Source organism: Caretta caretta, chromosome 3 (genome assembly GCF_965140235.1).
Source record: "Caretta caretta isolate rCarCar2 chromosome 3, rCarCar1.hap1, whole genome shotgun sequence".
Classification (NCBI taxonomy): Eukaryota; Metazoa; Chordata; order Testudines; family Cheloniidae; genus Caretta; species Caretta caretta.
The window spans coordinates 201594627-201607049 of NC_134208.1; the positions used below are offsets into that span (position 1 = coordinate 201594627).

Sequence of the window (12423 nt, forward strand, 5' to 3'; positions counted from 1 at the left end):
GGACCACCAGATCATGCAGTCTGACCTCCTGTATATCACAGGCCATCAGCAGCACTCAGCATCTACCCACTAAACCCAACAACCAAAATTAGATCAAAATATTAAGCCCCCAGGAGACTAAACTATTATGTGCCACAAGCAGAGAAGAGGAGGGACTGAAGTACACTGATGACTCAGGCCCCTGGAATGGGAGGGGATTAATTAAGTGAGATATACCCAGATAATCCCAGCAGGTGACTGCACACCATGCTGCTGAGGAAGGTGGAAAAAAACCCTAGGTCACTGCCAATCTGACCTGGGGGAAAATTCCTTCCCGACTCCACATATGGTGATCAGTTAGACCTTGTGCATATGAGAACGAACCAGCCAGCCAAGCACCAGAGAGCAAGAATACTCAGTGTTACTTCAGAGCACTGGCCAATGATCCCCACTCCAGTGTCCCACCTCCAGCCGTGGCCATCTCTGATGCTTCAGAGGAAGGATATGCAGCAAACTCCCAGAATACATTGTAATTCCTTCCTGACCCCTTCAGGTAACCAAAACCAGCACTCCTCTCTTTACAGCTGCTTTACAATTTCCAAAAATTTGAGATTGGAAAAAAAAAAAAGAATTTCACAAAAATATTTTAAAAACTGCTCCTGGGAAATTGTCCCCAGTTTTTCACCAGCTTAAAACATAAGGGTCCTTTGGGGAGAGAGGCCTGGCCTCCACAAAGCATGTTACAGCATCCTAATCAAATCAGGCAATGGTGTATGGCGCTGTGAATCTGTTATGCCTTTTGTATGGCGAATGGGGTTGGGAGGTGGACGAGGATGCACACTGTCTCTCTGGCAATGAGCACTAAAGCCTCCTCATTCAGCCTAAGTTACATGAATTTCTGTGCTGTTCCCACTCCGTGTTATGAATTTTCACTTTAGGGTGGGGTTACAAGGCAGCTTAGCGTGGGAGAGTCCTTAGCTAGAGAGTCTGCAATGGAGCTGCTTTATCAAGAAGACAGAGAAGGGGGTCTCGGAGCCAGTGAGCAGCAGCACCGGATCTCTGTGTCACTGGCTAGCTGGGCCTGTGCCTCCAATCAATCATCCAAGATTCGCTACTTCCAGGGCCTTGAACTCCTTGTTGGCTCTGATTCTCCAGTGGCCTCTCAGAAAGATGTGGAGAAAACGCCATAAAGGTAGGCTCACAGAGGTTCACTCTCCCACGGTGCCGGCCCAGCAAGGGGGTTTTCTTCCCTATTCAGCACAGTCCCTCTGCTCAGCAGCGTCGTTGCCTTGTGAGTCGTTCCCTCCCTAATTAAAGTTTCTGAATGAATCAAGCAAATCCTTTCCCCTCCTGCAGACAAAGCCTCCACCCCACTGGAGTGTGATACCCAGAATCCATATTAAATTCCCCCCAGACAAGCCTAGCATCCACTCCCGGACAAGCGATGCACACAGCACCATCATAATAGAAGTATCTCTTGTAGCCATGACAACAAGCGGGTCAGGATGAATAATTCTTCCGTACACCCTTCAAAGCTTAAAGCAACAATGTTGCATCCAATTGCCTATTAGTACCATGTACAAACACAGCTGGGCTATGGCCCTGGGGGAAAAAAGATCATGCTCTATTATTTGCTGCAGTCATTTTCCCTTCCTCACGAGCACTTAGTGCAATCAATGGAGAATGATCCCTCTCGGAAATCCTTGTTGTTCCTGAGTCCCACACAAATGAAATAATAATAATGAATTAATAAAAACCCTTGCCCACTCTGCTGAAATAAATTCTTTAATGAAAACTGATTGGAAAAAAACCAAAATCCAGCCACAGATTTAAAAAAAGAGAATGGTGCAGAAATCAGTGGGAACTGATAGGGCTCTGCCCTGACACACTCCGCTCCATAGTGAATGCCTTTAACAAAAGACAGCTGAACAGTGATTGGTTCTGCCCTGTGCTCCCATGCTGTACGGAAAGGTAGACGGTCAGGTGGATTATGCAGTCACAAACACCAACAGCTTTGTTAATGGAGTGGATCCTGACTCCTGCTGAGTTCATCCCCGTGTGCCACTTCAACAGTGCAAAGGGAGCTGAAACTGACAGTGCATCCCCATGTCGGGGAGTCTGCTGTGGCCGTAAAATTGCTCGTACAGCTAGTTCCTCCAACCATTCATCCTCCCCCTGCCAAATATCACACGTTTGGCTTTATCACGAGATTTTTTTATAATAGCAAGGGTTGGGTGGTTTTTATTTGCCTTCTGATTTTTGAGCCTTTAGGGACCATGTTTTCAAGCTCTTCTGCCTAGCCATGAGGGCTAGAGACTTACCTTTGTTAATGAAAGCTGAGATTCTCACATTATCACATGACTCCAGGAGCTGGGGCTTTAAGAAAAAATCAATAAAATGGAGTTGGCAACACTGCGGATCTGGCATAGAGGCTATATCCAGAGCATGCCAGGGTGAAAGGGGGCATGATCATAGTAAAGTGCACTCCAGCTATCTCTTTGGAAGTTGCTACCAGCTTGTGCTATTTAGAGCAGTCAAGAGGCTGCTCGAAACAGGGTTGGGGCCTGACATGGTGTAAAGTGGCCTGAAGAGGAGGCAGCTGTAACTGAGCGAATCAGAGGATTTGGGTCACACTGCACAGAACCTCTGTACTATACACAGCTGCCAGATGATGGAGAGTCAGGCCCAGAGTTTGCAAAGGGCTTTGAAATTCCCAGTGCTAGGCAGTGATGGCACATCAAATTCTCCAGTTTTGCCTGAGGTAACATTACCTCAGCAGGGGTGGATGAAGGCAGGGTTGTGAGCTAAGAGGGAGCTCACAGAGCCACCAAGCCAGGGTTCAAGGATCCAGGAGGGCTACCCAGAAGCAGACAAATCAGTGATTGATCATGTAGACTGGGGGGCAGGATGAAGTACTGGAAAGATAGAGGGGCTCAGGAATGTCAGCATACAACTGAGATTGGTCCTGCACTGCTTCACAGCTCCACCCTCCAGGTGAGCCCGACCCCATCTGCTCTCAAACAGCCGGGAGTTAAAGGGCATAAAGGCAGGAAATGCAACATGAAAGGGGCATTTCCAGGGTCAAAATCCTGGTCAGGTTCACACAGCTGTAAATGACTAACAAGGTGCAAGGCAGGGGAGAAGTATGGCTAATACACTAGTACTCTGATTCCGGAGTGTTTTATTCTTTGCATGGGGGTAAATGATTGCACAAGGTGCCAGGCTGGGGAGAATCAGACCCATAGAATGGCAATGCCATCTCAACCTTTGCTACCCTATGCAAAGATGGCATAGAGTACTTTGTTGTACTGCCGTGATCCAGTGCTGCTGTAGGAACAAAGCTTCGTACCCTGAGGAAGGTTCAGCTAGTTGAGAACACCAGCTCAGCAGCATGTATCACTGGAAATGTCTCTCTCCAACACGTCAATCTCTGCCCTGGCTCCCCATTGAATACACAGTCCAGTTTAAGGTCGCGGTTCTGATTTTCAGAGGCCTCTGTGGGATTGGTCTTGGCTCTCTGAAAAACTGTCTCCCTGACTTCTCAGGTTGGCTGAGTTCCACTGGGGCAATGAAAGTGTTGAGCAGTAAGCAGAGGCCCGGGACCCTGGGAAACAGCTCCTTCACGGGAGCCAGAACAAGACAACAGAACTCACCGCTCGATGAAATGGGAATGACTCCTACCCTTACCGCTTTCGGAATTAAATGCAAATCCCCTCTTCACTCAAGCTTTCCCACAAGAGCTGGTCAAAAGTTTTCCACTGGAGAATGCTGATTTGATGGAATTGGTACGTTTCAGGGGAACATGTTGATTCTGTCAATATTTTTGATGGAAATCAGGCCAGATGGCTGTCTGGCCTGATTCTCCACTGCTCCAGAGTATGAGGGCTCCTCCCATAATTTGCACGGCTGACATAAGGTCCCATATGGCAGCAGAAGATTGAATGTAGCTGAGTTCATCTTTAATGTGCCCGCAGCCTGCCCTGACATGTGACCTCTTTCCCCTTGTGGCAGAGTAGGAGGGAGGAGTGGGGGTTAGAGGTGTCTATAGCATCTCTGCTAGCTCTAGACCAACAGAGATTCCCTCTGCTCCGAGGAAATTCTTCCCTGGAGAACTGTCTGGGAGAGGGCCACTTTGTGCTGCATAACAGGGAATGGAGAATCCGGGCCAAAGTGAACGCAAATGAGTTGTCGACTAAAGTAGCAGAAAACCACCCACGTCAGTTAGTTGCCTGGTGTGAACGCAGCATTAACAACTCATTGCAGTGATGGAACAAACCTTTTATTATTTGATATGTTGTAAAATGAGTATTCTGACACATGTGGCCCAGAATGTTGAAATCGGAGCATTTGGAGACCTACTAAAATACGGGCAGAGGACAGTTGCTGAGGGTCACCATTGCAAAGCATTAAGCAAACCGAAGTGCCGTATCAAATTCAGCACTTATGCATGGAAATATGACACCAAAGCTTCATGTGCCAGAGGGCAAGCTACAGTACTGATCTGTGTCTCATGTAATGAGTGGAAAGTGAATACTTTAAGTTCAAGTGGAACACAGACAGAATAGTTTACTCTTAGTAGCTGGCAATCCGTAGACATCAGAGTTAATGTTGGAATCGAGTCAGCCAGTATTTGCTTAAGATACCATAATAACTCATAATATGCCACAACGTAAAGTACATGATATGGAATGGCACCTATGCACCTCCTGCAAACACACTTGTGTCCTGATGCAGCTAAGTACATGCTTAACTTTAAGCATCTGAGAAGTCCGGCTGACTTTAACGGGACTACTTGTGTGCTTAAAGTTAAGCATGTGGTTAAGCGTCTTCTGGTTCAAGGCCTTAGGGTCAGATTTATCAAGGTATTTGGGCACCTATTAGAATTTTCAAAAGCACCTCGTTCCCTAACACCCATTGAGTTTTGGGTGCCTAGATGCTTTTGAAAATATCACCTGCTGCCTACATGCCTTAAAAAGTATGGCCCTTGATACACAAAGTATAGATGTGTCTGATGCAGATGGCCTTGGTGGATGGCGGAGGAAAAATATATTCACTCTGGGTAGAAAGCTTTTTTTTTTGCAAAGGGCTTGTGCTCAGTTCACTGTGCCGCCACACCCCGCCAGTAGCTCGGTGTGGGGAGCAGGGATACAGGCAGATGGCTGTGCAGGATGTCCCCTATGCTGCAGAAGTGAGTCGTGGCGGAGAGAGTCAGTGCCCAAGAACCCTGGCACAAGGGGTAGCTGTGGAGCAAATGCACCAGAGCCCAGTGAACTGACCATGGTCTGAGGAAGCTTTATGGGATGTAGAGGGGCATTTTACTTCATCACAATGGTCCTAAAGGAGGCATGCCACTATGGACCAGATCCTCACCCTTGAAGTCAATGGGAGTTTTGCCACTGACTTCAACAGATGCAGAATTGAGCCCTTTATCCTAGAGCTGGCCACTTCGCTAACCCATATGTTGACAGATGTTTGGCTGCGTGTGTTTGTGTCTCCCTGTGTGCTAGCCCAGCTCTGCATAGACAGCTGGCACAGCAAATCTCAAGCAAACCGCCCAATAACCATAAGATCCGTTAAGGTACAAAGGCATCCAGCCAGGTTTATTGTCAACAAAGCATGGTACTAGTATCCCGCAGACTCTACCGGACCACTTATACATGGATGCCCGTAACAACGGACAAGCTCAGTGAACGGCGCGACTTTCCGTTCCTCCCTAGGCTAGCCAAAAACAATCCTTCTAAAATAAATCTTTATACCCCAATACAAACAAGTTATGTATTGCCCTTCTGACATAGTTAGTTACTGCCCCCTGACCTGGCTAATTATTACCCATCATCTTGTACATGTTGGTGTGATCAAAACATCTCTATTTACATACTGTCATCCTAACCTTATCTTTTAGAAGGGGTCAATGTGTTCCTGTTATCTTTGGGGAATGTTTTTGTACCATCCTTGATATCAGGATGTTCTGGTACCATTTGATATCAGGACGTGTTTGCCTGAGTACACTGTTTAGCACTTCTTAGGAATGTATATTTCTGCAATATCAGCCCTGTTCTTGCCAAATTCTGTGAGCAGATCCTGTCTCTTGCTCACGGCTCGTCTTTGCTTTATATCAGTAAAGCTTTAACTATTACTTTAGCTCAGGTCTCAGACCAGGCCTTTTATCTTAGGCTGCCTTCCTACTGCACCATACATGTTAAAGAGGGCAATTTAACTGTAGAAATCCCAATAACATCCATGGGTGCCACATGGATAAAAACATGATGAAACTCTCAAAATACAGTCATAAGGGACAAAGAGGAGTTTAAACTACTAACCTTGTAGCTTATAGGCCAACAACACAAGCTGCTGGGCACATGAATACAAGGAAAGCAAAACATGATACTTTCATTATTTAACCAGAAGCTCCAGTGACTTGAAGGGGAGCGTTTTCAAAAAGTAGAAAGTTGTGCTTTTTCTGCAGCAGGTTTGGTTTAGGTGTAATTCAGTTTTTAAAATGACAGTTTCCCAGCACAGTCTCAGTGGGCCAAATCCTGAAGTCCTTAGCCTAGTATTTAATTGGGGCAAAGCTGACTTTTGAGCGAGTGACCATTCAAGCTGAATATTCTCCTCTTTCCCAGGGAGTTGCCTAGCGTGGTTGTTTCTTTAAAGAAAAAAAGAGCGGGAGGCTGGATAACAAAATATTGTTATGCTGGAAGGGGTTAATGGCTGGCCTCAACCTGAAGCTTGGAGCCAAGACAATCGCAGGCTCCGTAAAAGCCAATGCATATGCCATGCGCCCTGCCTCAGGCTCAGCAGACAGGCATGCAGTGTTCTAAGCGCAGACCTGCCCTCCGTCTACACTACCAATGTATGTTGTTATAGCTACATTGCTGAGCGACAGAGTTAAGCCAACCTAACTCTTGGCATAGACAGCAATATGCCGATGGTAGGGCTTCTCCCATTGACATCGCTACTACCTCTCGGAGAGATGAAATACCTATGCCAATGGAAGAAACCCTACCGGCAGCATAGAAGCGATACAGCAGTGCAGCTGCAGCATTTTAAGTATAGACAAGCCCAAAAAGCAATCAAGCCTTTTAATGTAGCAAAGAGGCTACTGCCTGAGGCACTAGGCACATGGCAGCTTGGAGCTGAGCCATGTGGAACTAGGGGTCTCTCTGGCTGCAAACACCAAGGTGATTTTTAGGATATTTGGTTGCATCCTCTATGTGTTAGGAGAGAAAGCTTGGAGAAGGAGTTGTGAGTGTGATCCTGAGATGAAGCAGTGAGAGAGTGCTTCTTGGGCACATGGCAGTGGCAGACTTGGGATTTCTGAGCAAGGAAAATTGCTATTGTTTGTTTCTATTGCTTTCAGGGAAACGGGACTTTGTGTACAATATTTATAAATAAACAAGACTCCATCAAGAGTATAAGTAAGTAAATCCATGTATTCATGTCTGAAATCAGTGTCATCATAGCAGAAATTTTGGAAACCCCTTCACATTCCATCTCTAACTCTGAGGACTCAGCAGCTGACCTTCTAGTGATCTGCCACACACCATCCATCCATGTCCTCGTTGGACATCCCCAGCTACAATGACCCTCCACCATTCCTTGCATGATAGCTTTTCTCAAGAGTATACCTGACTCATATAATTAATTTCTCACCCTAGCGGAAACAAATCTGCAAGGTTCTGAACTCTGGCTAACTAACTAGCCCAAAGGGCAACAATATCAATGAAAGGAGATTCACTCTCTAGGACTGCAGAGCTCTGCTGACTTGCAAAAATAAAAACAAACAAACAAAAATGGTGAGCAGGTGTGCAATATTCTGTAACCCTGGAGCTATTTGGGTAGATGGAATGTTCTGTCTCAACTCACCGTAGGGAGCAGAAGTGCAGAGCTCCTCAGGTGGGCCCCTCCTGATCACCTTCCAGAATGCTCAGGAACACTTCATTAGCTCTTTCAAATCTTTAATCATCCACTGGGAATGCAGAGCCCTCGCCTCAACCCTTGTGCCACTTACAAAGCACTCAGGAATCCTACCTCCAACACGGTGCTTGCTGCAGCAAATATGTTTCATCAGAGTCCTGGGACCAGGACAAGCTTTAAAATGGTTGTGTTTGTAGGGTGGTAAATGTTTTATGTAACTACCTTTTAGTCTAGGTACAACTTTCTTCGATGAAAACCAGTCCAGCAAAACTTGCACAGTTTGTATATGCATCTAATCCAAGTTAGGTATTTATCACATCCCTAGCATATTTCCCCTGGGAAATCCTTAGAGGAAAATTGACCATATTGGATTTTCTAACTCCCTGAGCAGATACTATCTATCTGATAAGTTCACCATCTATAAAATAAAATTGCATTAATGACTTGGACAGGAATTAGTTGCAATAAAAATATTTGTGTGTGTGTGTTTGGTGGTGGTGTTTTTTCAGGCTGAAAACAGCAAAGTATCTATACGGTATATTTGAGCTAAAAACACCCCCAGGACTGTCCTGTAGAGTATATTTATTCTACATATAAAGAAACAGATGCACACTGGGGATGAGATTTTGAAAAGTGCTCAGCATTGACCTATCTATGCTCTTATTAAAGTCAATGGAGCAGAGTTAGGTCAACACTGAGCACTTTTGAAAATCCTATCCTGGACTTCTTGGTCCATGGCGCACTTATTTATGGGCCCTGTCAGGGTTCCTTCCCCACTCTGAACTCTAGGGTACAGATGTGGGAACCCCCATAAAAGACCCCCTAAGCTTATTCCTACCAACTTAGGTTAAAAACTTCTCCAAGGTACAAACTTTGCCTTGTCCTTGAACCCTATGCTGCCACCACCAAGTGTTTTAAACAAAGATCAGGGAAAGAGCCCACTTGGAGACATCTGCCCCCAAAATATCCCCCCCAAGCCCTACACCCCCTTTCCTGGGGAAGCCTTGAGAATAATATCCTAACTAATTCATTACAAACTCATCAAAGACCAAACCCCTGGATCTTGGAACAATGGAAAAATCAGTCAGATTCTTAAAAGAAGGGTTTCATTAAAAAAAAAGGGGGTAAAAATCATCTCTGTAAATTCAGGATGGAGAATACTTTACAGGGCATTCAGATTCAAAACACAGAGGATCCCCCTCTGGGCAAAACCTTAAAGTTACAGAAAACAGGAATAAACCTCCCTCTTAACACAGGGAAAATTCACATAAATAAAAAATAAACTAATCCGCCACGCCTGGCTTACCTATACTGGTTGCAATATTGGAGACTTGGACTAGGATGGGTGGAGAAGATGGATTTCTGTCTGGCCTCTCTCAGTCCCAAGAGAGAACAACCACGTAAACAAAGAGCACAAACAAAAGCCTCCCCCGCCCCCAGCCCCAAGATTTGAGAATATCTTGTCCCCTTATTGGCCCTTTGGGTCAGGTGCCAGCCAGGTTAGCTGAGCTTCTTAACCCTTTACAGGTAACAGGATGTTGCCTCTGGCCAGCAGGGATTTTATAGTACTGTATACAGAAAGGTGGTTACCGTTCCCTTTATATTTATGACAGGCCCGTAGTCAGGATACTCTTTCTAGCTCGCAACTATTTCGTAGTCATGTTAGTGAGCTGTTAATGAAGGCTGAAAACACTAACAGACTCCCGAGATTTTTGGAAGAAGCCTTGAATATAAGGTTCCATTTTGGTACTTCTGTTCTGTGCTTGGTTGTGAAGCAACTTCAGGGGTCCTGAAGTCTCATTTTGCTCATTTGATCCAGACATGGAGGACACTTGATGATCATCGTCTTTATATAGACTGGGCACATTTTCTATAAAAGACGATATAAGTAAGCATTTGGGGGGAAAGTAGGCAAACAAGTTGCTTTTCTTAATTTGAATGTGCTGAATCTGCAAAAAATGTTTACCAAGCAATATGGGCCTGTCAGTGCATGGAAGGAGAATATTGTTTCTATATCTGCTTGAGAAACTATAGAGAGGAGTTTCTCTTGAGTAGTATGCATAGGAATGTATCTGGGGTGTTTTGATGTTCCAGCCGTCTGTAGCCTAGATGGCTAGTGCACTGGCATAAGTTAAGGCAGTAATGCAATCAGCCTACGGGACTGTATCCTGTGAGACCTTGTCTTAAGCAGTTACCATAAGGCTTTGGTGCCTGTGAACTTGGACACAGATAAATGGCCCATCCCCCTGAGTTCTGGGGAACTGGGAAAGGTGTGTTTAGGGGGGAAGTTTAGACCAGATAGCCACAAGAACATTGAACTGATACCAGCTTTTGGATATATTAGGGTAGGAACATCTTCAGACTTCTGATCACAACGCAGTGCAGTGGTGGATTAGCCACTGGGCCCAGGGGGCCTGTGCCCACGGCCAACTGGCGGGGACCCTGGAAAAGATCTGCTGCCCAGATCTGATGAAGCTCCCATGCCCCAACCCCACTCTGCGACAGCAGCAGCAGGCGGGAGGAAGGCCCCCTCCCAGCAGCCCCCAACCCTGTCCCTGGCCAAAGCCTTACACAGGATAAGCCACCGCCCAGTGGCCCCTGACCCCGGCAGATGCCCCCGGGCAGGGGAAGCCCCAACACCCCCCATAAGTCCCTCACAGAAGCTGCATGGCAGCAGGGGAAGCCCCCACACCTGACTCTGCTCTCCAGAAGACGAGATGGGTGGGATGGGTGGGATAAGCCCCAGCACCCCCACCCTGGTTCCCCGTAGAAGCACGGGAGGTGGCATGGGAAGCCCAGAACCCAGACCCCCGCTGCAGCCCTGGGACTGGAGGAACTGTCACTCCCCGCTGTGCCCCAGGCCTGTGGTGCAGGAACAGGGCTTCTCCCATCTTGGGGCCACAGTGGAGGGGAACAACAAGAAGCAAAGTGGGTTGCGGGGCTGCAGTGGGTGGACCCTGGATGGAAGAGGGGTTGGGGGGGGGGACTCTGGGTGGAACAGGAGTGGGCCCTGCCCTGCACTGCCCCCTGGGGAAGAGGCAGAAAGGGGTGGGGCTGTGCGCGGGGCCGCAGGTGGAAGGGGTGGAACTGGGGCAGGCCCGCAGGTGGGAGGGGTGGAGCGGGTCCACCCACTTGCTGTGTCCCATGGCCCCAGGTATCCTTAATGTGCCTCTGATACCATGGCAACGAATTGACGTATATGATAATAAGTTGAGATCATTAATATACTAACCTATAGGATAAGGGCACCTCAACACTGATAGGGTGAAGAAATACAAATAAGGAAGAGGGGAGAAACCCCTACTGAATATGCGTTAGGCAAAGTGGCATCCCTGTGACATATTATAGAAGCTGTATCCCAGCCTGTGTGCTTGGGAAGGGAGAGATGTAGCTGCTGGGAGATGCCAGGATGATGGCCACTGGTGATGAAGAGGAAGGTGACGGTGATGAGGAAGATAATGGCTAATATTTCAGGTTGTTCTGCAAGGGATGGTGTGAGTATATGGATGTTGGAATGTACATTCTGTAGTATCTCTGTCTACCTTGCTGGGTTAGAGTGTTGGTGACTTTGCTAACTGTATTAATAAAACTATTACAAATATAAAAGGATTTTCCTAAGAGTGAGTGTTACAAACATGCACATCAGGGTTCCCAACTGACCATTAATTTTAATAATACCAGGCCTGATCTTGGGAGAAGAACCCATCAAACCTCAGAGTGTTAAGTAATCAATATAATTAATACACAATCCATAGATCAGGCAACAAGTTATCCACAACTGCCTGCAAGGCATTTATTCATAGTGTGCCATTAACAGCAGAAGAACATCAGTGTCTTGTGCTGACATAGGGATACAGTCAACATCTGTATACATGCAGAGCAGTACAGTCCTGGTGTCTGCCTCTTCATGGTCAGCTTGCAGCTTACTTGTGCCCAGAGTTGGGTTTGATGATTTAATCATGTCATCTCTGAACCCTCCAGCTACAACAATTGTTCTGTTTTGTGGCGCATTGGCTAGGAATACTTCAGAGAAGAAGCAAGCTACATCAGCCTTATTGTCGGGATGGGCCAAGAAGTCTGGACGACTATTGGGAAGTGGAACAGCTTTGTCCTTGGTGATTTTCCAGATTGGCCTAGAAGCTTGGGAGCACTTCTGCTGCATCATTCTTTTCATAGCATTCTGTCTGTACCTGTCAAAGGTTATATCAATCCTGCCGGAATGTGGTCCCGAATGAAGAACTGACTTGACAAAAATGTTTGCAAGGTCACCAAAAGGTTTTCCCAGTACCATTGCACATGCTTGGCCATCAGTCACCAGAGAGGATGTCCAATCGAGTGTTAACTCAGGAGGACAAGGGTTGTCTCTGGTTAAAACATCTATCATAGCAGACTTATTTCCAACTCTAAGACACCCGTTTACCTCAGCAAGAGCATGTGAAAGTGGCATTAACTCATGACCCCCATGGGACACCACTAGAGATGTCCTCCCAATTTGAAGTTGAACCACTGATAACTACTTGTCAAGTA

At 46.5% G+C, this 12423-nt stretch overlaps 1 protein-coding gene across 1 annotated transcript in view; it reads left to right on the top strand.

Moving 5' to 3' along the window:
- The first annotated feature begins 1073 nt into the window (after nucleotides 1–1073).
- The window catches only part of PAK5 (p21 (RAC1) activated kinase 5), a 210322-nt gene continuing 198972 nt past the window's right edge, over nucleotides 1074–12423 (top strand). Inside the window, exon 1 of the mRNA XM_075127251.1 lies at nucleotides 1074–1171. The gene's annotated coding sequence lies outside the window, so the exon portion shown is untranslated. The remainder of the gene's footprint in view (nucleotides 1172–12423) is intronic.